We start from the raw sequence: 27791 nt of genomic DNA, 5'->3' as shown, positions 1-27791 counted from the left end.
CTGTTCTGTTGCTGGGAGAGACTTTTTCCCAGTCTCAGATGTTGTAAAAAGGCACTTCAGCACCATAGATGCTTTCCTGAAAGCTGATTCCAGTGTAACTCTGTGCACGAGCTCCAAATCATGGCAAATATCATTATTAATACTGCAACATCATGTGCTCAAAGGTCACAGAACACCAGCACTAAAGCCTAATGTTCCTGGCACCCTATCCACTCTGCATTTGAACAGGACAGGTCCCCTCTCAGCCCTGTGCAAACACAAGGAGGATGCACAAATGCAAACTCACTGGGGAATGAAAGTGTCCCCTAGGGCAGACAGTTCCAGCAATCTCAAACACTGACACAGCACTGTGGTCCTGGGCCAGGGAGCCACAGAGAGTCACTCAGTGGGAGTGAATCCTGCACCCCTCAGTCACTGCTAGTGGATAGAAAGGAATGGCACATGGTCCAAGATTTTCAACTCTGTGGAGGTTTTTCACTGCTAAACTCAACAGGTCTCTCCATCATGTACAAAATTCATTCCTCAAACACCTTGTCAAGCCTATTCTAAGTTGGCAAAGCCACATGCTAAATGCAACAGTCACCACTGCTCAAACTGCTCAGGAAAAGGTTTTTAGTATGTACAGACCAAAGTAGCATTCTCCAGGCCTTGTTTTCAAAAACAGGTGAACAAGCTTGGGTAATATAATAGCAATTTTACAATACCAGCCCTGCAGCTGTGTTTGTAGAGAAGATCAACCTCAGCAATTAAAGTCTGACAAAATGATCAGCAACTAAAAACAGCCTTGCAATTTCCTGGAAACCATGGTAAAGAAAGCACTACCTGACATATCTATTGTAATTCACATGCAGATGTTCACAGTTTTCTTCACACCCTGGATAAATACCAAAGATATTTTTGCTCCCAGGTTTTGTTACGTCTCACCTATCTGTGGCTGTCACATTTTGCAATGAAAACAAGACAACAGTTCCCTTACAGGTAAGATACTATGAAGTTTAGTACACATAACATGTAAATTCAATTTTCCCTGACACAAGGAGCAGTTGTGTACCTGACAAATTATCCTTATATCTTGATGTCAAAAAAGAACAGGAGCTAAGAAGGGGGCAAATACCTCTCCACATAGGCAGCAGTGTAGCCTGGGATGGTGAAAGTGCCAGGGCATATGTTGAGAAGTTGCTGTGGAGCAAGGAGGAGGATCCCTGCCTGCTGCCCTAAGCAAGAGGCTAATCTTTCCTCTCCTCCTTGCAAGAATTTTTCTTGCTGCCTTTCTCTTGACCCTTCATAAAAAGCAGGAGACAAGTCTTTAATGAATTTCCTGCAGGCCTGATCCTCTTTTGCATGGTCAAGCCCTGCACAGGATCAAAGATGTTTAGTTTGCCTCTGCAAGTGGGAAGCAGGAGTCCTGGGAATCAGCTGTGGGACAAAGAGGTCACTTCTGATGGGGAAATTTCTCCAAAGAGATAACTCTGCACCCTCCTTTCATAGCACAATCAGATCCCACTTGAATAAATTTTCTTTTTCCCTGCTCTCTATTTTTTCCTCATATATTTTCCTCATATTTTTTCCCAGCTATGTGCTGGCAGCAGACACTGGTAACTGGAAACAGGCACATCTAACAGGGCCCTCAGAGCCACATGTCCTCTCCTGTGTTTATACCACCTGCAGTTTTCCCACTAAGCTTGTCTATTCAAATTTCACCTCCCTTTCCGTCTGGTATTATCAGGGCTCATTTATGTTAAGACAGTTAACACCTCATTAAATTATATGGAGGCACAGCTATTTGCTAGGAGGAGAAACAAAACTTATGATTTGAAAATACGTGGTTACTGACACATGCATGACTTCACACATACAATACATGAAGTGTATGTAGATGGTAGATTCATGGTTTGCTATATTGTGAGACTACTGAGAGCTGCTTTAAGCAATGAGCAGGTAAGTCTTTTAAGTCACTGCTTGCAAGACTGTGTCCAATGCAGGCCACGGGACATGAACCATTTCTGTGTCTGTGAGACCTACAAGATATGTGTGGCTCTGCTTTCTAGCTTCATACAATCTAAAAGAGTCTTTGTCCTTTAGAAAGAGGAGACAGTCAAGGGATTATGAATAATAATGGAAAAGGGATAAAAGCGAAAGAAGCAGCAAAGGATTATGTGCTTTCAGTGGAAATTTGGAGAGAGATGAATAGTGCCTGAGACACAACAAACATCTTCCAGCAGATGCAGAAGGTGGTGACCCAATTTTGGTCCAGTAAAACACAGTTACTGAGGTTGAGAGAAGCCATTCAGATGAGCTGTGTTTCTCGTATCCATTTGCAACTCTGTCTTAAAGTAAAAAACATATGATGAGTTACACATTGCAATATCATAATCTGCTTAACTGCACATTCTGGACCATTAAGGAGGAGGCAGCTGACTAGAGAACTACCATAAAGATAGGAAAGTTGGATTACTCTTTGTGTTAGAAAACTGGTCAACTGCAAAAAGTGACTGATGATTTGGGGGGATATATCAGACTAACTGCTAATCCCTTGTACTGCAATTATTTGGGACACTGAAAAAAAAGTGATATTTCATTCCCAAAAGAGAGGTTTCATCACCCATTACCAATTAAGGAAATAGCTCATTTAAACCTTCAGGAGTCCAACAAAGTGTTTCATCAAAACTTCTGATGCTGCCAAAACACAGGATAAACACCAGGAAAACCACCCTGCAACTCACTTCTCACAGGGCTATTGCAGTGCCTCTCAAAGGGGGTGGGAAAAGCCCTGTTTTGTATGTTAAACACTACAGCAAAAAATACTTGTCCGTGATGGGAAAAAAATGAAGCCAGCTCAGACTGGCACAGTTTCAAAACCCTCCCAATCGCACATCGACAAATTCTCACACCAAATTCCACTCTGAGGCCAGGAACCATGCTGAGATATACCCTCACTATGTGCCAGTTTGACCACAGCAGAATAGTTCACTCTATCCCCACTGTACATGTTCAGAAACAATTAAAATTACTTCTTTCCTGGAAAAGAGATTTATAGATTTACTCTGATTCATTTTTTTTAACTTCTACCAAGATTCTGGATCTTTTGCCAAGCCTATGTTACACTGTTAATACAGACTTTGCTTACTGATTTTGGTACAAGTAAGAAGGAATGAACCTGTGATTCCAAGCTCCAGATACCAAGTTGCTGGACTGCTGCACTTTATATTACTGGAATCTAATATCTGTCACCTTTTCCAAACAACAGTTACTATAGAAAGCTACTTTTTGTGTCCTGTAAAGTATCTAACACATTATATTTGTCATTTTCAAAATGGAAAACAAAACAAAAAGCAGCCTCAACGAAACAGGGATTTTCCTGTTACATCCTACCTTCTCCCATGTAAACAGATCCTCATGGTGGTTTATAGTAACAGTGCTAGAGACATAATGTGGATTTTCTTATCAAATGAGGATCTCACCCCAGCTGTGCAGGTGCCCTAAGCACTTCTACACCAGGAACTGGATTTGAACCTCTCGGATAATCATCCCAGGGTGGTTTCCCAGCTGAGAGCAGGGCAGCCAAGCTCCCTCCTTACCCATGAATCAGCAGTCCAGGATGCAGAGTGTGCTCCATTCTGCTGGGCCCCACTGTGCCCTGATACCTTGGAGCCAGGGAATATGTTCACTGTGACACGTGCACTTGTACCAAAGCAACTCAATCTATAGCTGAAGGTAACAAATTTAGCTGAGGTGTGCTGAGCTCTCTGGTGCTGGCTAAGTCCCAGTCTGAACACAGGTTTCTGCATATGACGTGCAGTTGGTGGACAAGTCCGGTGCTGGACATGAATGTGACTGAAAGGGTTAATTTACCACACAAGGGGTTTCAGAAGACACCTTGTTCTTTAAAAAACTATCTGTAGCTGGTATGTACCCACCTGACCAAAAGCATTGCTGTGTGAATCCCAACTAAAGCTGGGATAAGGGCTGCATGCCACAGAGTGGAGTGACAGACCGTATCTTCAAAACAGGCTATGGATTTGGAAAGATTTACACAAATCTGTGTTCCTATTTTTCTACAGGAAGAAACTCCTGCCCGAAGAACCCTCACTGTGAGAATGCATGCCTGACAATACCAATAACCTTTGATGTCACATGTTAATGTTCCTGTGTAAGTTATGAGGCAGCTTCCAAATTTCACACTTAATCCTGGCGTCTGCTGCTGCTGAACAATTCAGCCTTCTGTTAACAGCTGTCTGTGCTCCAGTCAATGAATGTGGCTTATATTTGCCACAGCAAAGCCATGATGTATAGCCCAGCGTGCCTTCATGACAGTCTCTTCACATTCCTTTTGATAAACAGTTGCAAGTAGAGCACAGAGAGGAGAGGTGATCAGTGCTTGAACACACATCCCAGTACACTGGGAACCACATCTAGCAGGATGGGGGTCTTCAGGCTGCAAGTTTCCCAATAAAATCTTCCAAACTCTGACTTCACATCAGCTGTTTTGGTGGTGCAGGAAAATGCTGACTGTCCCTCTCCCACCCAAGCATGTGCACAGTCCAACAGGCAAACATCATCTGGGAAATGACCATCACCTGGGATGTGGCTCAAAAGACCAACTAGCTACACTGGCATTTTCCCTTCCACCTCACCTGACCACACTTTGAAAAAGTGAGTAGGCTGAGGAGAAACTCATCTGTCCCCAGCATTTTTGAATCTGCTGGTATTTCTCAGAACCAATCATACATATGATAAACAATCATATGGGGCACAAGATGCACATCAAAATAAGAATTTTAAATAAAAAGTATGCCAAATATGTGCTCCTTTACTTTAATCTTCAGTAACTGGCACTTATAGAGCACAGATGAGAGTTCAAGGGCAGTAAGGACATGTATGCAAAAGTTACAATTTGTGCTATGTGCAGCCAAATAAAAGAGGCCAGCAAGCTGGAAAGAGAGATCTTTCCCTGTGAACTAAGGAGTTCCTGCAATTCAGATGTGTTGTTCACTTTATTGGGAGCTGTTCTTTTAAGGTCTTTATATTCTCCAGGTTGCAAACTAATGTCACAAGATGCCACTACGTATCACAGTATTGGAAAATAATGTTGCCAGGTGCAATCCCAAGAACTTTCTTCATTTTAAGGAAAAAGTAGCTTTGGTTATAACCCAGAAAAACAATATAGGTATAGGGGAAAATCATCGATAGCTTCCAGCCCCATTAAAGGAGGGTTATTCGTTAATCCATCACACTGCCTGTCCTTGCCAGCACATGATAACAAAGAGCTGCAAAACCCTTTCTCTTCCCTGGGAAACCAATGAAGTTCCCCTGGCCAGGAACAAGGGCTGGTCCAGCAGTGAACCCAAATCTTGCTCCAGGGGGATGTCAGGTTAGTGCCTCCACCCCTGATTGCAAGGGCACCTTTGGCAGAGGGAAGGCAGGTGACATCTTTCTTTTCTGATTGAACAGAACAGGTGAGTGATCTCAAGGGTTGGTCAGAGAGGCTAAAGCAGACATTCTCTCACTCAGGGATACTTGGTGCTTAACTGTGCTGCGGAGACATTTCTGAGTCAGGCTTTCCTAGTTTTTCAAAGCAAAATGGCAGAGCTGGCTTCAACCAGTGCAAAATACCAGGATGACACTGGAGATATTCACAGGCCAACCCTGTGGTTGCTTTGGGACCCCTCTTTTCCCTGACTGTCTCTTACAAAAGCTGGTGATTTCTTTAGAAAGTTACAGCTCCCACTGTACCAGCCATCAGCTATAGTCTCCCGAGCTCAAGCAAGTAATGTGGAAAGTATGGTTAATGCTGGATTCCCTCAGAGACTGGGAATATTTTAGAAAGGCCACTGAATCTTATAAGTCTCATACACTACAGCAAGAAACATGTTATTTTATATGTCAGGTACATGTCAACATACATAGCAAACATTCTTCTTCCAGCTCTGAAAAATAACCCCCCAAGCCCAAGTCTCAGTGCATGTATGTGTACTTCAAGCCTCTGGAGTGTTCTTCAAGTCTCTAAAATAATCTCACATCTTATGACTCATATACAGTCAGCCCTTATGAGTCAACCCTATTATTTGTAAGCACCATTCTTATGCTTTTTCATTAGGCTATAAAAAGAGAAGAAAGATAACACTGCTGCTGCTGCTGCCCCTCTAGCTGACATTATTTAGCCTTCTTTTCAAAAAAGAAAGGTAGGATTTGTCTTTGGTCACTAAGACTGAAATCTGTTCCAAAAATGTGTCTTGTGGGGCCTCAATCAGGCTAAAGGTTGAAAAAGCAGCTTGAAAAAGCAATCTGCTTTAATAAGGGTTTAATGTGATACATCTTGAGCACCTCAGTTGCCAGGATACCTTTACCTGCTCCTTTCAGAGGCAGGGATGTGGTGGTGGGACTCATCTTGTGCTGACCAGTCCAGAGAAGGAATCATCTGGTTCATGATGGGTGCCACGAATGTTTGATGGCAAGACGACCCTGCCAGCCATGTAGCTCCAAGTAGGTGGGAGACTAAAAGTACAAGGAGACCAGGAGATGACTTAGATGCAGAAAATGAAGAAGCACAACACAGAAACCTGGACATGCACAAGGGCTCCACAATGCTTAAAAGGACCTGGTTGAAAGGCCATGGGAGAAGGACAACCCTACTCTGAACCCCAGGCTGTTGCTGACACCTGCCATTGCCCATCCACAGGACCTCTCAAAAGCAGGCTGCCCTCCCACTAGGTACAAGCTACCTACAAATCCAATATGTCTGTGCAGCAAAACAGTCTGAGGTTTCATCCAAGAAGGAAATCTTGCCCCCTTTTCACTCTGTGCTCCCCCAGCAGAGCATTCAGACCATTTCTTCAGCCTACCATCGCTTTTACAAGGACAGGCAGAGCAGTTGGGCCTTGTCTTTAACCAGTGTGTTCACAGAAGTACTGTGAACATCTCTACATCCAGAAGTCCCTGTGGAAATAACAAAAAAATTGTCTCTGAGCCAAGAAAGCTCTCCAGCACAAATCTAAAATCATCACCTGCACAGACTATGATATACACATATATTTTATTTTCATTTAAATTACAGGAGCCCCACTGCACTCTGATTGATTTCCTGCATGTGACTAATGAAATAGCTCCAAACAAGCGCTTCTCTGAGTCATGTATCTTCCCCCCTTTATATATTAGCTACCTGTCAAATTACAATGACAGCCCTATTAGTTTGGGATTCCGTTGGACAAAACAGGAACAAATGCCTTGAACAGCAGAAACCTCCAGTGGCCTGCATGCAGCGAGGGTGATCCTTTATAGCACTCCACTTTACGCAAAGCTGTAAACCACATACATCTCAATCCCTTTTGATATAGTTGGAGTAACTACTGCCATTTATGTTCCTCATACTAAAATACCACATAGCCTTTCCAAAAACCATTTCTGCAGTTTACACTAAAAATAATCCCACGTGACTTTTGCAGACCAACCTTACTAAGAATCTCTACTTGTTCACGCACTTAGTTATTAGGACTTTAAATGAAGCTGATAATATACTGAGAGTATCTGTTACATCACCTCAACATACTAAAATGACATAGTTTCCCCTAGAAAATGAGATATGATGTAGGCCAAGTCATTTAGGAGACGATTATACTGGAGCCCAGCAGCAGGAATTACATTAGCAAAGAAAATGTACACAGGCAAAAGAGAGCAGGGTTTGACCTTTCTAGTGGCTCAAATTTTGGTTTCATTATATGGTATGACATTATAAGTTTAATAGCAAGTACACCCTTCTCGCCTCCTTATAGCACATAATGCAGACTTTTTATTTTTTTCCAACTTTGCTGCCTTTGCCTGCATTAAAATCCATCTCTCCTTTCCCTGGCCCTGAGGAGTTATTAGCCTGCAAGACTGGTTTTATGAATAGGTGTGGGTTTGAACACCTACACTGCAGACTTGACCTCAGGGTAAAATGGAAATGCAGTATCATCAGTTGGGAAGTATGTGAAGATGAGAGCTAGTGAGCCATGAAGAGGTATCTGAAATACAGAGGTGACTAAAGACTTTTTTGGTCAGTTTGTTTTTACCAGACCATTTTAAAAATGTGGTCTCTTTGCTTTACATTCCGAGCGCACTGGCCAGATTTACAGACACCTCACACTAAAGGTGCCACATCCATTTGAAAATCCTGGCTTTTGAGAGGCCCCTCAGCACTAACCCTGCAGGTTTTTATTACAATTTATGGATGCAGCCCCCAGAGAGAGCCAATGAACCCATGATAATACAGCACCTGTAATCTACAAACTTTTTATTTCCAGGCTGGGATTTCTGGAAGACACTTTACATCATTTCTGTGTTATAGATTAGCATGCCATGGTCCCCAGTTGTGGACTAATTCTCCCTAGGTTTCCCAGCACCCCCTCTCCAGAATGGTCCCTCTCAAGCTTCATTGTCCTGAGACCAGCCAACACCCTGTGGTTCTGCTGACTAAGTGCAGGGGAATCATGGCACTGACAATCAGGACTTGGATCCTGTAGGAGTACCAGATGCACTCTGCTCCCAGGGGTCAGGGAAGCAGGAACATATGCTGCAGTCATTAGTGACTGCTGAGCAACAGGGGAGTCTGACACGTCCTTGGCTCTTCAGTCAGGGCTCTTCATAGGACACAGCGCAATGGGCTCAGCTGAAAAGCCATGAATAAATGGTAGGATCAAACTGCAAAGGCCCCCACTGCTGGTCCCCACAGACCAGTTGCTCACACCAGAAAGCAAAGGAAACGTTTTGGAATCACTATAAAAAAATATACATAATAAATAGCAATGGACACTTAATCCCAACCAGGGTTGTCACTTCCTGACATGAAGTCATCTGCGATCTGTGTCCAGCTTTAGCTGGAAGGCCTCACTATCAGTCAGGCTCCTTCCAGCTCTGCTGCAATGGTTTTGAGCAGCCTTGAACCCTCTGAACCCTCAGGAATGGGGCTGCATCTCTCTCAAAGGTCGCATTCTGTGAAGGAATGCAAAACCAGCACCTCGCATTGCACTCCTGTCATAAATGCTCCTTGCAGAAAGCAGAGATGATTATGCCCTTGTAAATGACAAACCTCATTAGGAGAAACAACTTTCGTGCCTTTAACCTCATCTCTCCATACCCGATATACCTCTCCATTTCAACTCTGGCAGTGACTATTTAGGGAAAACACAGCTGAAAATGGACGGCTTTTCTTTTAGATTTCTGTCAATGAGCAGAGCTGAAAGCCAGACTACTTTCAACAGTACAAATTAACTTGGGGATTAGATGGTTGTTTCCTCCTGAATGAACATGAAAACATATCAGAGGGCTGAACTTCTATGGAGCACTATGACACTGTCATATTTCTTCATAGCTTTATTTCATATTTTCCCTACCCCTATGGACTTTAACCATCTTAAAAGCACAAAGGAAAGAGAGAAAAGCTAAAAAATTATTTTGTGCAATTTTATGACATATTTAATGTGAATATTTCTTTTTTTTCTTGTTCCTTTCCAGATACTTAATCTAAGCAGAGCAAAAATATAATGATATTTTCAGAATAAAACACACAACGTTTTTCTGTTGTGTTCTCAGAGGCGCTCAGAGCTGACACCCCAGATGCTATCTTCAAAACTAAGCCCTAGGAATACTCACAATCCTGCTGTACCTACAGAAATACAAAAAAAAAAAAAAAGAAAATTACAACAGTGGGCTATCCGTGGGCTTCGGATGAGTCCAATGGTGCTTAAAATCGAGGTTTAGGTGAAATTTCCACCCTGTACAGGCAGATGGCTCATGCTGTACCACCCTAATAAGCTTCTGTCCAGAAGGAGGAAGGGTTTATGTGGTCAAGACAACTCAAAGGTATAACCGACCTCCAAGAGGTGTTTCCCCATTGGACTTCAAACTAATCAGTTTGTTTTGTTTTGCCTCAGCTTCCAGCCATCATGATCTTCCTGTCTCTGCTCCTCACCTGCCACATCTGTCTGTGACACAATTCTTCAAGGCAGAAAATTACTGCATCCCCCATGTGCTTGTCCCAAGTAGAACTGGAACTAACACTCATAACGGGGGGGCTTTGATTCCTTGCTAGAAAAAATATTGACAGCTCTCCAGCCCCTATGTTTTGCATTTCTACACTAGTTTAATTCTCTGTGATGCTCTCAACATGAACACGATATCCAGACCATGCTCCATCCCCGCTTGGATTGGACACTGTTCTCTGCCAGGCATTTGGTCTGTGACACTCAGACTCTGACAACAAAGTAAGGTATACAGGTCTGTGTGTTTGTGTACACACACACACATCCCCACACCCTCTCCTACATTTTTATCAGTGTTCAGCAGAAGATCATTTGGCTATGCACTCTTTATTGACAAACAATTAACACCTAAGTTCATTTTGTAGACAAAAGGATTTTGTATTCATCTGTTGATAAACTGACTTCAAATCATAGAGGAAACTGTGTTTGACAGTCCTGGCACATACTTGATTCAGTGAAGAAGATGCATTCAGCTAAGTCTCCAATCAGTTATGCAGACAAAATGAATTTCATCGTAGTTCTGTCAACAAAATGCTAACTTGCTTAAATGATTCTCTCGGCAAAATAAATTAACTTAAAATCCTTTTGTCCACAAAATAGAATTAGATGTTTAGTGAAGCCTTGTAAATACTATAATCTGTTAGCTTAGCATGTGCAACTCAAACATATGGCTTAGCTGAGTCAGCAGCCCTTGTCTTATCAGGCAGGGCTGATCTTGACCATTCCAGCTTTTCACTCTTCTGTGAGGTCAGTATGATAAGAAGACCAGTCAGCTGGGATGCAGCATATAACAAAGTTGACCAGCACCACGGTAGGGAATCTTTTCCCTGGTGTTATTTAATCACTAGCAACTAGCAGGAGGAATTTGACATAAAGCCTAAACAAATCAGTCTCTTCCTCAAAAGAGAGGTTTCATCCTTAGAGCTGAAGTTTGACGTGGAGTTTCCATGACAAAACCTTTGATAAAATAGCAATTTAATGAGGGACTGCAGCTGAGATACCTCAGTAGATTTCATATTGTGAGCAAGAAAATGTAATTACTGTGCTTTAGATATCATGTGTCTACCTATGGAAAATTTCCTTCTGCTTTTTCTGTGTTGCTTCAAGTTCAAATTCACATATTCACATCTTGCTCAGAACCTAACTCAGAGAACTGAAAGTACTCAGAGTATTGACAGAAAGTATACCAAGTTCTGCCCAAGGCAGTGGAAGTGCAAAAGGAACTGCACCAGAATCAACAGCAATCACCAGCCCTTGAGCTCACAACATCAATGAGAGTGTTTCTGGTGTGCCTTCATGGCATTAGCCAGTGCAAGGGAATCTGTGTGGGCCTTTTCCTATCTCATCTCCCCCAACACACATACACATCCCACTCCAGCCTGCAGAAAAATCAGGGAAGACACACCCCGATTTCACAATCATTTGGACTCTCCTCCTGAGAGTCAAATCCCGTAAGATAAGTCTGTTAAGCTGTTTTTTACAAGTTCCTTCTCTGTGTTTTACCGAGCACTACCTGCCCTATTGTCACCATACATTTTAATAATAAAGGAACATAAAGATAGTCACACCTGTATCTTTAGTGATGTCAGTCAAGGAATTTGGCAGGCTGGTGAAAAAATGAAACTCTTCCATCTGCTTTTGCAATATTCTTCCACTAGTATAAACAGGAGTTTTGTCCTCTTTTGGGGAGTTATTGTGGTTACAATGGAGTTAATTTCCAGGTGTGTGGAAAGTGTACAGTAACACAAGAAAATACCAAATTAATACTTAACATAACACTTTTTATGAGCATGAAAAGAATAAAACCTTTTCAAATGCAAATGCAGACTGAAAGAACGGATAAAGCTCTATGTTCTTCCAGCAACAACTTAGTCTCAAGTGAGCTAAGAGCGCCTGTTTGTGTGTGCAATTCCAGACACTGAAAAGTCTGCCTGTGGCCAAAATCCTGCTCAATATTTGAGACACTTCTGCAATATTGCCTTGTTATAGCACTCATTGAAATATAGTGGGTTTATTAATGCCTTCAGAACCACATGCTGTAGCCCAAAAGCGATGGAGCCTGCTGCAGTGTCTATCCTGCCTTATGAGACTTTAACAGAGCAGCCAAAACTGTGGGATTGTTTCCTACAGCTCTTATGGGCAAAATTTATTTTCTGTAACATGCTCTGAGTATACCAACCACTAAAAATGGTCTAGCTGGACACATAGCTCTTTCTGAAATTCCGTAGACCTAGGTCTCCCACAAAGCTCTTTTGACATTTCCAGCCTGAAAGAGTGCATTCTGAAACTACATTTCAAGCAAAGCATGACAGTAACCAACTGGGGAATCTTGGAAACAAATACTTGCAAAAAAGCCTAGAAAATAAGCATAAGCATCAGCCTGGCCAGAAGATTCCCTGGCAAACAGTAGCAGAGGTTTAGGGAGCATGTGGCAGGGAAATCAGGTGTTCTTAACTGGTGTCACTTCTGACTGTCATGGAATTACTCCTGACCCACCCCATCTTGGACAGCACAGCATCGGCCAAGGCCACAACACCAAATCAGCTTAAAACACTTCTTAAGCTAGTTCAAATAGATTTCTTCCTTTGTAATGGCTCAGCATCATGCATGTCACTATCCTGTCTTCCAAATGGATCCAGAAGGAGCAATGCATTAGAGCTAAAGAAATAACCCTGCAGTGAAAGCTGGGCATCATGACAGCCAATTTCAACACCTAAGGGCAGCACATACATTGGAGTTAATCCGAGCAGGTTGCATCACCAGGTCCATTTCACCTTCTGCCAGGCTTCACAGTCTCTCCAACACTGCTCTTTCTAGGTCTAATAACAGTATTTTCCCTCCTGCTCCAGCCTGGATTTACGTTAGACACACAGCTCCTTCAGTTTTACTCAAATATAAGCTTTTGCTATATTGCCTAGGACTGTGGACTAGAGAAAGGCTCCAAGATACATAACGCTGCTCTCACCAGGACAACCTGCAGGGAATCCAACACTTCTGACTCTGTACTAGTCCTTGTTGAACCAAATGATGGAAGCAAAGGGGTCAAAGACCTCGGCTTGCTTTAGCCTGTGCTCAGAATCAGGTAATGTTCCACTCCCAGACCGTAAGTAAATTGTTACCTGAGTCAGAAACACGACTGCAAGGGAGTCACAGGATAGTGATAGCCCTGACAAGGAGAGCAAGCACTGGGAGAGCAAGGCAACAGGGAAGTAGAGAGCTGGAAGGCATATAGTGTTGTGTTTGTTCTTTAGCTAAGGTATCTCAAAGTCTCCAACACCTTAACTTGGGAATTCCTCTTTGTGAAGGAGAATTCGGAGGACAGAAATAAATGAAAATTTATATGGAAATAAACATCCAAATATGCATGAGGAAGGAAGAGGAGAGAAACGAGTGATTCATTATTATGGCTTACATATCATTACGCATTCATAAATTCCAATTTAATATATTTTTCTTCATTGCTTGGTTAATAAATCATCATTCGATTACAAAAGAGGAGTACCTGGATGGAACAGCAGCATTTCTGAAAAATATTCCTGGCAGATGAATGACAGGAAAATTTATGGAGAATTCAGTTGCCTGACTGTCCTGCCTCCAGGAGAGAAGTCTATGCCAATATCTAAACCTTTCCTGACAAATCACACAGCAGATGCTGTCTTTCATGGAGTGAGGTTTTTAGACCTCCTTTGGCTTGATTTTTGTTAGACCTCCTTCGGCAGCCTGCAGAATATCTAATAGTGGTGAATAAGGGTTAGAAAAGAGCCAGCCAAAGTGCTGCTAAGCCTGCGCTAGCAGGCCTGTCTCTAGGATATATGAAAAATATACTGGTGTGTTCCTCACTTAGCTGGAGTTGTCAAATCAATCAAGAGATCCTTCAAGGGTCACTACTATTTTTAAGAGCAAAGAGTTTTCAAGAACAAAAAAATTACTATCCAGTCTACCAACAGCTTGCTGTTTTCTAGTTTATCTTCGTTTCATCTCCCCTCTTTTTTTTTCAGACAAACTCTTAATTTCTTTCCCTTTGTATAGGCAGAGCTATATGACTCTTCAGTTGGTGCCTTTGAGTCATTCTTCATTTTTCTCCTGGTAGACTCATAGGAAGGGGTAAGTGTGAAAATCTGGTCACCCAGGCAAAACATCCCAAGAGAGGAAGAGAGAGGGCAGGGAGCTGAAAAAAAAAAGTATGGCAGAAGGCTGCCATGTGTTGAGGTGTTTCTTGCTGCAAAAAGGGCAGACAAACTGGAGTCAAGCCCCAGCTTTTTTTTTCACACTCACTTCTGAACAGAAATCACTGTCTCCTTTTAGGAGCAGCCAACATCTCACCAGGCCTGGCTCCCACCTTGGCAAAGGGTAATTCATCCCTTGCAGAGCACAGAGCTTCTGGTGGAAAAGCATCACCAAGCACTTCTTCCAACAGGAGCAAGCCTCGGAAACATGTAGGTTTTAATCTGGCAATTGCCTGTTCTAAGCTGGAGGACAAATTACACCCCTGCACTGGGCTTTGTGTTTTTGCACTGCTCAGCTGCCAAAAAACGCACATAGATATCTACTCAGAAAAGGACATTTTCTTTAGGAGGGCCAGCCAGGACCATCAGGGGAAGGGGCTGAACATATGGGCTCGGATCTCTGTCAGGAAAAATTAGACACCTACCTCTGAAGTAGACATAGAGGGCCTCCCTTCACAGGTGGCAGAGAAAAGCAGTGCATCCCACCTTCTGCTGATGCAGGCATCTGAAACACATCAGATGAATCATGCTCTAGAAGTGCCTGTTTCTTAGCAGTGATTATAAAGAGAGCCTGGATGAGTAGCTCATCTGCTGCCATCTAAAGTAGAAGGAAGTGGATGCATTAGTTTGAAAGCAGAAAGAGGAGGCTTTATTTCTTGCTGGTTTCCAGTTTCAGATGGCACTACAGAGAGAAAAAAGCTGGTATGGTGTTTGAATTTCCATATGGGAGATGTTTTATCTCCTACTCCAGTGCCCAGATTTCGAGGGCTGCACAAGAAACAGTGCTGTGAAAAATCAAACTCAAGCTTCCTTCCAAATTGCATTCCTGTTGGGCACCAGCCAGCAGTATATATCCAAAACAGTAAAGACCCACAAAGCCACTTACACAACGGAATTTGAGATGTTTTCCAAGGGAATCTTCTAAGAATACAAATAGTTGTAAAAAACCAGTTTGTCATTTGTTAAAAGGGAAGATATTTGGGCAATAAATGCAAAGGGTAACTTCATCAGTAACGTAAGCAAAACACTCTGATGGGTAACGTTAGTCTTGGAAAAATCTCAGTCTTCCAGTCATGCTGCCATATGGAGAGATGCTCCCCAGGGCCCATTTTACTCCCTAACTCTTCCAGTACTTGCCCCAAAAGTTTAACAGCCACAATTACACTGTGATATGAGACAATGATAAGGATTTATGTCAACTGAAAATCCTTAACTAGCCCCTCTCCACTGAGGTGCATTTGGTGTTCTTGAACTCCCTGGACTGTTTCCATCCATGAGACCAGCAGGTCTGGGAAGAAAAATAGGGTCTCAGCCTTTACCACTCTGTATTGCATGCAGACCTTAAAATCTGCATTCCCTGGGTGTAAAACAGCACTTCACAGCCACTTTGGCCTTCCAGCAATTCCATACATATAGGATATATAAGGATATATATTTCCTTTGCCCCTATTCCCAGATGAAATCTTTTCTGCAGAATAAACAAACCTTTTACACTCTCTCCATTATTGTATCATTTGTCAGGATTAGGATGCAAGTGTATTTCACACCTGATGTGGAAAAGTATCTGCTTTGATTTTCCACCCAGCCATGATTTGTCAGTGGATAGAAATCTCATCTCTGAAGTCCCGGGGCCTCAGCTAAGCACAGTAATATAACAGATTTTTTTAGCAGTTTCAGAAAGGTAATCTAACACTAAATTAGCATTAAATGGTCCAGCAAAGTAGACATATGAAGGTGTCTGTAAACATCCTCCTCTGCCCTTGATAGCAAGGATATCTTTTTTAGGCAAAGAGACAGTATTTTATTTAAATGCCTTGAGGCACCAATTTGCTTTGTATACAAACTACTGAGTGATTAATGTCTTGATGAGCTCTTTTCCTCATCAGAGTTAAAATGACTTGAAATATCATATGACTTGTTAACAGATGACTAGATAAAGCTAAATTGTAAAATGATCATTGCACTTTGGTCTCTTGCTCAATACATGGATTCCCTAATATGAGAAATGTGATCAGGAAATAATCTGCTACTGAGAAGGCAATCCGAGTCCCCTTCGGGGAACAGGCTGCAAGAATACAGCAGTGAGGATGATATATTAGCATTTCAAGAAGAGCCTGAAATCAGCACAGAGGATGCCACAGAGGTATAGCTAAAATTGCTTTATCTTTATTTGCTAATATTTCTGGGAAAACTGCAATATTGAGAAATTGCAGAAAGACCAAACACCTTGCTTATACTGAATTGGATCTGCAACTGTGCATGATCTATTCAAAGCCTACAGTATGTGATATTCTCCAATTAAAAGTAGACATTTCAGCCCAGGATAGGGTTCCTTTGTCAACGCTACTGGTAAGTTTGAGGGTAAAGAGAGACACCAAGGTCAGTATTTCTAGAAGCAGATAGTATGTTTGAGTGACCCACTGGAGGCCCCTTAGAGTGGTATAATTTACTACAGATGGAGGTTCCATCACTTACCCATCATATCTTAGCCTCAGAAACTTTGTCAAAAAATGCCCCCAAGTTTTTTGTATTGTTGTTGTTGTTGTTTTTCTAATGTGCAATATATATCCTTCATGTGATATCTCAAAAGTTCCCCTATACAAATTCACCTCTTAAAAATCCCCCCAACATCTTATTTTATTGCTTATGCAACAGATCTCCCCCCCAGCTCATTGGTACATACCTCTTTCTACAAAAACAATGATTTATTATTTTAGCAATAAAAAGCTGCAGTAATAGGCCAATGAAAATAGCTAAAATTGTAGCCACTTTGCCTAGCAATTATACATGTGACAGATTCATTTATCTGCTAGTCCAGCAGCTTAATTTACATCCCCACTTAATGGTTAATTGTGGAAGTGCACTTCACTGCAACACCAGGAGGAGAGAGCAAAGGCTGGACCTCCTTGAAAGAAAAACCCTTTTAATAAATACCCATGCAATTAGTTATGCAAGCAAAACAGCCAGCAGCAAGCAACAACAGTGAAGAGAGGGAAGACATCACAGTATTTACATGTCAAAATAAAATATCACTAAGAGGCAGACGATGTAGATGACACAAAATGAGACAGAAACCAAGTCAATATTCACAGGAATTCAGGTGAAGGAGATTTAAAACAATAATTACTATGAAAAAGCTGATGAAAATTAATTGGAAGAGATGGTAGCACTGTTTCTGCATCGGGAGAGCAGAATTTTTCAATGTCTGTAACAAAATGATGATTTACAACTCTGCAGTGAAGAGAATTTACACACTGATCAAGACTTTGGTAAGGATTAGATCAGGTCAGGGATTTCCTGATCACATTTTGCTTTTGTCAGAAAATGCTGACTCATTGAAACTGCATCTGTTATTGAGCATTAAATGTTTCAACAGTGTTTATTGTTGTCTGGATTCCTCAGCTCCTGGATGAAATCTCTGGTCAAATCCAGAGCTGTGCAGAGCAGAACCAGCAGCTAAAGCACTTGCCTGCTGAGTAAGAGACCAAGACACTGAGCCCAGGCTGACCAGGCAGGTAGGAAAGTTGAACTTCTTTGTGTAACATCCATTTCTTTTTTTTTTCTTTTTAAACTAAAGCCATGGTTCCCATTTTGTGTGGGCATCCAGTACCAAGCATTAACTTCTGGCACAGTTTTTTTGACTGTAGACACCTCATGGGCTGTGGCTCATAAAACACAAGCCAGTGGTAAGATGTGCTTCAAACAAGCCACATGCAATAGCTGGAAGATTCGCAGCACAAAGGTGACATGTTTGCCCTGCTATTTTACCAAGCCTTGCATCCTACGTGGCAATAAACAATGTATTTTTTGCACACACATGGGTGGCTATGGCTCTGCTCTCTCAACTAGAATACATCCACACGGGGTCCCATGATATTGCACAGGTATCAGGCTCATTCTCATCACGCTGGAGATTCACACAGAACTGATGAAATCCGTTGTTTCGGCCAAGGGGATTTTGAGAAACTTGGGAATGGGCTGAAGGAAACCACACAAACTTCACCAAGGGGAAAGACAATCTTGGGCAGCTGGGGGGAGATAACCCCATGATCATCACTGCTGGCTGAGTAGTTGCTCTGGCAGAGAACTCTCCCAACCAACACTCCTTTCTTTCAGTTTGTGACCTCTTGGTTTTTTCATGAGACATTAAGTCAAGCACTGCAAGGATAAACTGTACACTGAAATCCAATCATCTGACAGAGTAAGAAACGTGCTTAAGCTATTTAATGAATATGAAATTCCCTGATGCATTCTAGAGAGTTGATCCATACTGGGGCTAATCAGACTTTATATATTACACAATTTTAAAGAGAGAGACAGAAAAAGGGTCTTGAGGGGTGGCCTGATATGACCAAGCCCAATAGCTGTCTCTGAAGAAGAGAAATATTTGGCCATGACACTGGGGACAGGACAGTGCAGATACCCACCTGGAAGTTCTAGCACAAAATCAGAGCTTTCTTGGGAACAAGCACAAGAGAAGCCCAAAGTTTCTTCATTTCATGATCCAAAATGCATGGTCTCCCAGCGTTATCCTTGCAATTCTGGCTTTGTACTGTCTAAGGATAATTTTTGCCAGAGAGTATAAATCCTTTTATGAATGATTCACAATCTCTGGAGATATACAGTAATTATTGTAACTGTACAAAAAAAAAATTAATTTAATTTTCTATCTTTCAAGAAGAACGTTCACGTTGAGATAAACATTTAAAGAAAAAATTGAAATCAGAAGGCCCAAATCCTTCTGCGCAGACAGGTTTGACAGACATGTGAGATAAGATCATCGAGAACAATATTATTTCAGGAATTTTGTCGACAAAGTGGAAATTAAATCCATCTGAAATCATTCTAATTAGTTGGCTGCTTAAGTGGTAAAGCGTTAAACATTTTGTGGGAAAGCTGTGTATTTAAAAAAAATGATAATTTATTTAGTCTATATAGACTTGCTCAGCTGTAAATCACTGATGCATTAGATAATACTTTGCATTTTGTCTTGAAAAATCACACCAAGTAGAAAATACATTTTTTTGTGTGTTATCAGGGGTGGCAGAGGCAGCTGGCTTGCTCCTTCTAATCCTTGCTAACATAACTGCATAATCACCACACTGAGCACTGAACCTCAGCTCCAAGGGCTCTGTCTTCTGTTGTTACTTTCTAAAAGCATGGGGAAGATCCTTCCCAAGTGGGATTTGCTTTACTGATTATTATGGAATAATTAGGAACAACAGATGCTGACTTTTGAACTCACTATGCCTGGTAAAGTTCCCAAGGGCTCAGAGTTTTGGAGTTGCCGAAATTCTGCTTTCTTTCATGTGGGAGCTGCATTGCTGTCACCATCCTGATGGTAACAGGATTACAGTGAGTCACCACTGTAACCAGAGTTACACTGACCCATCTAAATACTCAGAATTAATGCATCTCTCCTAGTGATTTTTTTAGACAGGCTCTACAATTTAATATTTTAATATTTCAATAATAGGGCTTTCAATGCATTATAAATGGCATAGTATTCTTCCAACATTTTTTGGACTTTTGAAGTGCAAATTTAAGTGCAATTTTTAAGAGGTAGATTTTGATTTTTTTTTTCCAGTGTAGACAGACAGTAGTGGAGGCATTTAAAAGAACATGACGCTTGTAAATTAAGGGAGACCTGCCTACAGTGAGTTCTGCTAAACTTGGGAATCATATACTGCATTAAGTATGTCTTAGAAGCAAAATTTCCCTTTAAAGATGTCAATAATTGCCCTGGAATATTTAATTAAAGAAGCATTTCTAGACTCAGATGAAAAACTGACGTCAGCATTGCTTCCATGACAAGCCATTGACTAAACCCCACCTGTCTGTGACACCAGCAGAGTGCTATGTTTTCCACAGAAAAAACCTGATTCCGTAGAATCACAGACTGATTTGGGTTGGAAGGGACCTTAAAGATCATCTTTTTCCAACTCCTTGCCTTGGGCAGCAACACCTCCCACTAGACCAGGCCTGTCCAACCTGGCTTTGAACACTTCCAGGGATGGGGCACCCACAGCTTCCCTGGGCAACCTGTGCCAGGGCCTCACCACCCTCAAAGGGAAGAATTTCTTCCTAATATTTAATCTAAACCTACTCTGTCTCAGTTTGAAGCCATTCCCCTTTGTCCTGTCACCATATGCTCTTGTAAAAATCCCTCTTCGCCTTTGGGTACTTAACTTAAGCTGGGAAATGCTAAGAAAAACAAGACTTGAGCTTCTTTATGCTCCATTATTTGCTCAACTTTTCATTTCCTGAAAGAGAAGAGAGGGAAGCTTTGCTGAACTCTCAGCCCTCCCGCAAGAGAGACACCCAGTGTCTGTGCCACTGCCAGCAGCCACAGGCACACAGTGGGCACCAACACAGGTGTCAGAAGGACTTTGGGCAGTGACACTTTCAAAGGTCTCTGCCAATCTGCCGCTTGGATAAAGGTGTTTAATGTAAACATTAAGGGATCAAGTTAAGGATAAATCTCAGCGTCTGTGCAGATTTGGGACCAACACTTACAGGCAGTTCCAGAAAGCCTGAATCAGTGGTTGGGACCAGCAGAGGTCACTAGTACTTATGTGCAAGGAGGGTCACTATGATTTAAACCAGATTCCCCTTTGAGCAAGATCTGAAGTGCTCCCTGGCAGCAAAACATTCAACAAAACTATAAAAACTGGGTACACTGACACAAACCCCGGTGAGACTGCTCTATCCTTCAGTGGTAAAGTTGTTCATGAGAATTCATGGAAAAGAAATACGGCAAAAAGCAAGAGAATGTTGCTCTTGGGAGTGTTCACTCACCCTGAGGATGGTTTCTCTTAGGCTACTTCCATTGTCAGTTGGCAGAAATCAGCTTGTTTCTGAAAATGAATCACAGCTCCAAAGTCCCTTCCGAATGATCCTTTCTCAACAGATTACACTAACAGCCTGAAGAGAAGAGCTTCTGAACTAGTCACAAAGTGGCTGTAAAAGAGGGCAAACCAAACATCTGTGCACTTGCAATGAAGCCACAGATGCTTCAAAATCAATTTGTCACTGATTCAAAGGGGACCTGTGCATCTGGGATGTCTGGATGAGTAACTCTTGAATCCCACTTCTCCAGGGTTGCTGCAACGCTGAATCACTTTGCTCTTACCAGGCTTTTAGAAATGAATACTATGGCTTCTTTGTAATAATTGCAGAACAATTATGAAACAAACAGCAAAAATCTATACATGGCCAATCCTGATCCTGTCTGGGAAACTAAATCCTATCAGCCCTATCCTAATAGTACCTGAGAAACCCCAGACATTTCCAACTCTATCCCTAATCCATGACCCCATGCCAATCTCAGCCTTAGTTTTACCCTTAACCACATGTCTTCAGCAGATCCTTTTTGGCATAAGTCCAGCTAAGCAGCTGCCTCAGTATCCTCATCCTTTACCTGGCCAGGGTCCATATTCTGGCCCCAAATATAGCAGCGAGTACTGATCCCAGCATGGTCTCTGGGCTGAGACCTAAATAAGAGCATTTTGCAGAAACACCTCATTTCCATGCCTAATAACCTTTTATTGGGTGGGCTAAGCCACGCATGTGATCACAGTCAAGTCACATAATAGAGTCTGTGAAACTAATTTAAATTATCAGGATCAAAAGTCATAATTCCCATTTTAAAACGTACAATTTCTGCCTTGCTTTCATATGCAATTAATCTATGAACAAATGACAATTACCCAAACACTCATCTTTCTGTCACTCTTTTTAAAGTAGTATTTAGATGTTTGCATACCTCCAAAGTTTTCAGTGCCACCTCTAATGCACAAGTTTAGATTACAATGACATGGTTCTAGTTGCATCTGTATTTCCTTTCTACACAGGTGCTGTATGAACAATTGGTTTTCTGGTTCAGTCACTGAACCAAAACAGTAGAGTGAATATAAAAATTACAGTCATGGACCAACCTTTTTTTCTCTGCAGAACAAAATCCCCCCCGCCAAACCATTTCACTTGACATTCCATTTGCTCTGAAATTAAATGCTTTGTTCCACGTGCTTGTGGAAAGGAAATAGTAAGCTTTATAAAGAGGCAGATAAGGGAAACCTGCCTTTCATCCATGTGTTTTAACCTCTCTGTGGGTGACAGGGCTCTTTAAGAGGGAGCTGGAGAGGTGTTCACCACCTACAGCCACCACACTGCTCAGTGCAGTCTGAAGAGAGGGCGTGAGAAAAGTTCTCTGCACTGGTGATTAAGACACTCGGCTAGAAGCTGGTGCATCAGCTACAGTAAATCCACTGATCTGCTGAAGAAACAATGCCGGAGACAGGCTGAGGACACCTTGTCCGAAGTAAATGAAGTCCTTTGCTAGTGACAGCAAATGGAGAATTTATGGCAAGCAAGAAACAAGCCTGAGACTTGCTAAGGCTGAGACAATACGCTTACTTCTAAACTTCACAGCAGGATATTTACTGTAGGAGTTTGTGTGCCTAGGTCAAAGAAAATCAAACTCAATTTTGGGGGGAGCTGAAAGTGCACTTAACATTTGCTTCAAACTATGGCTGTCAACCCATCTTAAAGCTATCAACTGAAAGGGCTGCTTCCTGTGGAAACTTAATCCTGCTGAAAACCCATAGTGGAAAAAAACACAGGAGAGGCAATGCCTAGGGAATACGGAAAGACAGGCATATGCAGCCACAACCCTGTAGAAGTGTTGTCAGGAGACCAGAACATCCAAACAATCTGCTGACAGCTCCCTGTGAAGCTCATATGTCCCAGGAAATTTTAGTCACATTTCTGTCACTTCTGTTACAATGGCCTCAGTCCCCTGCTGTAGCCACACAGCTGGGAGAGGATGGTTTTCCTTGATGGAAAAAAATAACAAGAAAAGAAAACACCTTAAGATTTGCCATTATGCCGAACACCAGTTGATATCTGGTCTTTCTTCTGGCCTCTTCTACTGCCTTATTGCCAGCCAGTTTTCCTATCTGCTGTGGAGACAGACCTCTGTCAGACTGTACTATGGGTTATGTGCTGTTCTCTTACAGGGGAGGTTGCTCTTTATAGGAGCTGAACACACACACAAAAAGTGATCACAGCTAATAGTCTGTAGTCGTGATTGCCACAAATTCAGTGCCAGCTCTCAAAAAAGTTTTCAAACTTCAGCTCCTAGATTCACATCATTAGGATATTATGTTTTCATTAAAAAGTAGTTTCTAAGGTCCACGATGATGAAGGAAAATCTAGAAATGTAATTATCTCATATCCTAAGAACGCATTCCTTCACCAAAAGGCAACGAAACTAACATCAAGTTAAGTCTGTAAATGTTCACAGCACTCACCAACTACTGACCTCTGCTGTACTTGCAGCAGAGCACCATCTCACCACTCTGAATTTCTTTTAACAGCCTTGTCTCCCGATCAGTCAAACCTCTGACACAGGGAAGGTTGTCTGAATTCCCAAAGCACACACGCGAAACTCAAAAAAATCAGGAAGTGAGAATATTTTTTTCCTTTCTTCTCCTGCACTAGCACCCATTTCATTGTCTGCCTGCACCAGTAACTGAAGATAACCTTTGGATAACATTTGCAACTCACACACTAATGTCCCATCTATCTCTCGTTATATCTCCTCACTGCCTGTTTTTCTATTCACAGCAATTATTCAGATTATTTGGTCATGTTTTTCCTGCTCTCCCTGTGCATACAAACAACCTGAAGAAATAAGCAATGCAGAATTCCGAGAGATGTTTTGAAAATCTTAGCCTCCTCCAGGCAGGTTCCCCCCCCCAAGATTTGCCTACCATTAAGTGTCTTACAGCATTATGCAGCACATAAGGGTGCACCGTAAAACTGGGAGCACTGTATTTGCCATTGTTACTGTTCCTTCAGTAGTGAGAATTTAGAGGGCACGTGCAGTCAATTCCTGACATGATGACAACTGTAGGATTGTTCATCTTAACCACAGAATATCACAACATTTTGAGGGTGTTTTTGTTTTGTGCAATATGAATTTCACTTTATGATATTTTTTCACAATGTACTGTCAAAAATCTGTCTTTCCAGGATGCTGAGGCTCCAAAGATAATTTTGTGCTCCAGTATTTTTCCAGAAAAAAAATATTTTGAAAAATTAAATTTTGCTTAAATAAAAGGAGCAGAAAAATATTGACTACAATTCCTCTCTACATACAGAGTTTACATCAACAGTAGAAATTGCTCTGACATCTTGGGAAGCAGACCTTAAATTCCTATTTTCTGCAAATGGCAAAAAACAAGTAAGTATTATTACATATATATGAATTTAGAAATGTCATTAACTAATTTAGAAATAGCCTATTATTTACTAATATATAAATAACCACTAAGCCCTATAGGCAGCACATGTCTTAATGAAAAGAAAGTAAACCAAACCCACACCATTAAATCAATACATGTTTCACAGAGTTTTGTTTGCTCCAGAAGATGAGCTCCTCGTGAAGCATTTTAAATCAAACTCAAACCAGTGCCACAAAACCTCAAGAGTGAAGGGCTACAAATACCAGACTCCTCTCTTTGTGTTAAATTCAGCACAGCACACCTCTGGTAATTTCCACACCCAGTCTAAAAGGGAACAACCTTTTTTCACTCTGCAGCCTTCATGACATCACAAGATCAAAGCAGTCTGTGTTCTCAGCTTGCTGCTCTCTGACTTCTTTTTTGGCTCTGAGGGGGACTTTAGAAGCCCAGTTCAGCAATGTACTTCTGTGGAATGACCAAACTCTTTCCAACCACCACACAAGCCAGGATCCATCTTTTAGCACCTCCCAAACCCCATTCATCTGAAATCAACCTTACCACATATCCATGCATGGGATCGTTGCCAAAATGAGTCAGGATGAACACCTGCATCTGATGTGATGCAGTCTGGTGTGTGTGTGTGTGTCTGAGCCTGTACCTGCTCCAGGAGAGCAGACAAACACAATGCATGAAACAATCACCTGCACAAAAGGGAGGTGAATGCAGTTTCTGTGAGGGTGAGTGTGGAGCTGGTTGTAGTTGGCTTCCCGCCAAACCCCACAGACCACAGAAGAAAAGCTCCCAGAAGAGAGAGAAGAAAAAAAAAAAAAAAACGGAATACCAAAAGCTATATAATATATATATATATATTTTACATATATCGCATATATACAATTAAGGTACTATGTACATATGAACACAGGAACCCCAAATCGCTCACAAAAGGGAAAGAGGGGCAGCGAAAAGGGACAAAAAGGGGCAAAAAGGGACAAAAATGGACAAAACCAAAACAGGTATGCACAATCGAAAAACCCAGTAACCGACAAAATAAAGAATTAGCAAAATCTCACCACTTCCCTTGAGAAAACCAGGACGGCCGGACGCGGCCCAGCACTCTCCTCACGCGTGGCAGACACAGCAGTCGCCGCAGGTCTCAGCTCCGGATCAGCAAGGCCAATGCAGGGTCCTACCAGTCCCAAACCTCGCCAGAAGAAGAGAGAGCGAGGTCTCTCTGACCGGCTTATTTATACTTCATGGAATAGCATGGAATACTTCCTTGGTCACTTCCTTAGTTCCTTCCTGGTTACAAGGTGGTCTCCGGGAAGGCCTAGACTGAAACTATCACAGAGTAGCAACCTCACCCAGGCCTGCAAACTCTCACAGCAAAGCAAACTTTCAGCAAAGCAGCAGCAGCTAAAGGAAGCAGCTTGGATGCCTCCTTTGGTCTCATCCCACCAAAACTCTAAGATATTGTTGAAGCATCCCATTGTTTAGGATTGCCAGGTATAACAGGAATTAACCTGTCAAATGGAGGGATCTGGTCACCCTCCTCTGCAGTGGCTCCATTCCCTCTGTTTCCTAGGAATCTCTTGTCCTGGAATCAGAGGAGGAAAATAAGCACTTTCTTGTCCACTTTTTTTCTGACCACTTTCCCATTTTTCAAAACAAGTTCAGCATAGGAAACCCATTTGAATAAACATCATGGCATAGGATGAACTAATACTAATGCTTATTTATTACATTTGTCTTTCTTTTTCCTTTTTGATAGGTCTATAAACCTGATAATCGATACACTCATTAAACAGCTGTGCATCTGACCCAAATACAACATCAAGTGAAATATATACGCAATAAAATCTAAATCATCATATAATTCTGAGAGACTATGAAAACCTAGGCTGTAAAAAGATTGCACCTCTCTCCATCTCCCAGAACCCTACATATCGATATGCATTAGCCTTTGGGAACATTACCAAGCTAGAGCGGAGTGAAAAGTTGTACAACAGAAAACCAGCACCTTGTTCAATATCTCCAATTAAAATCATTAGTAGAAAATAAAATGTATAACTGTAGGCGAATTTACAGGCCTGGATATGTTCCTTTATGGAAAATGATAGTTGTAGATTAAAAGATAAATATCTCTCCAGATGCAAAACCAAAAGCATTGTTAGTTTTATTCCCACAAGATCAATACCAATCATGCACTGTAGCCAACCAGGAACAGCAGATAACAATCAAGAGGTGCTAGATTCAATTCTGCTTTAGTGACAGGGCTGGTAAGTCAATATCTTCCAACAGCATTTTTTTAAAATATCTAATTTTTAGAAAAGCATATTATAGAAATCCTTTTGTAAGTCAAGATTTTAAGCAGATATAAAAAGAGAGCACAGGCCTAGTTACCCTTCAAAGGATTTTTTTGCTCGGGTTTAGCTAAGCACCAGGAGAGAACATCTGTGTCTAAGCTATCATCATTGACCTCTACTTACCATTTGCTGACACGAAAAATTTCTTCCAAACTAGGAATATCCCAAAACGCTGCTATGAAAACTCTCCAAGGCAGGCACATTTCTGCAGATATAACACAGACCACTGTGGGGAAACCATATCCTCAAATGGGCAGCTCAGAGCCTCTCACGTCCTGGTTTGTTGGGCAATGGGCAGAGTCCTGCTGCCCTGCCTGCAGACACATCTGCTGGCACTTGCTGCAGAGCCCCTGTGGATCTCAAGCCTCCAAGCCATGGCATTTCGCATGTGGTGTTAGAGGTCTGCATTAAAAATTTCCTGTGAGCACAGCATGCAATGGCCCTTGCACACCAACACCCACATCTGCCACTCCTTGGCAGGAGTCTCCCTGAAGTTGCCAAGCAGGCCTTTGCTGCTGGTCTTTTCTCTGCTTGCCAGAACCTCGTGCTGAACTTGCTGAGAAACTCCTCTGTGCACTCCGATTCCTGTGCCAATTCAGGTTGCTTCCACAAAATCTGGCTGCTGCCTCTGTGCAAGAGGAAGCAAGCATGGCGGGAGGGCTACAAGCTGTTGCAGTACCAGACTCCTCACTACTGACCATTTTTGCACACTCCAGAAAAAAAAAAAAAGGACACATTGAGGAGGGTGGAGACAGAGAATATTTTTGTTACTGTTCTCACACCAAATTCCTACAAACTCCTCTGTGCACTCCGATTCCTGTGCCAATTCAGGTTGCTTCCACAAAATCTGGCTGCTGCCTCTGTGCAAGAGGAAGCAAGCATGGCGGGAGGGCTACAAGCTGTTGCAGTACCAGACTCCTCACTACTGACCATTTTTGC

General features: G+C 42.0%; 1 protein-coding gene and 1 long non-coding RNA gene across 10 annotated transcripts in view; one reads left to right on the top strand and one right to left on the bottom strand.

Moving 5' to 3' along the window:
• CPS1 (carbamoyl-phosphate synthase 1) overlaps window positions 1–27791 on the bottom strand; it is a 326177-nt gene that overhangs the window by 73108 nt on the left and 225278 nt on the right. The gene's annotated exons all lie outside the window — the stretch shown is intronic.
• On the top strand, window positions 3740–4417 carry LOC108504481. The gene is made up of 3 exons (XR_001877133.1): window positions 3740–3905; window positions 4062–4150; window positions 4342–4417. It is a non-coding gene; the product is annotated as an uncharacterized LOC108504481 (long non-coding RNA).

The sequence above is a fragment of the Lepidothrix coronata genome, unplaced genomic scaffold, assembly GCF_001604755.1.
Source record: "Lepidothrix coronata isolate B3197 unplaced genomic scaffold, Lepidothrix_coronata-1.0 Scaffold165, whole genome shotgun sequence".
NCBI lineage: Eukaryota > Metazoa > Chordata > Aves > Passeriformes > Pipridae > Lepidothrix > Lepidothrix coronata.
Note: the sequence above shows the minus strand (reverse complement) of the source record. Positions and strands in the feature narration are given on the sequence as shown.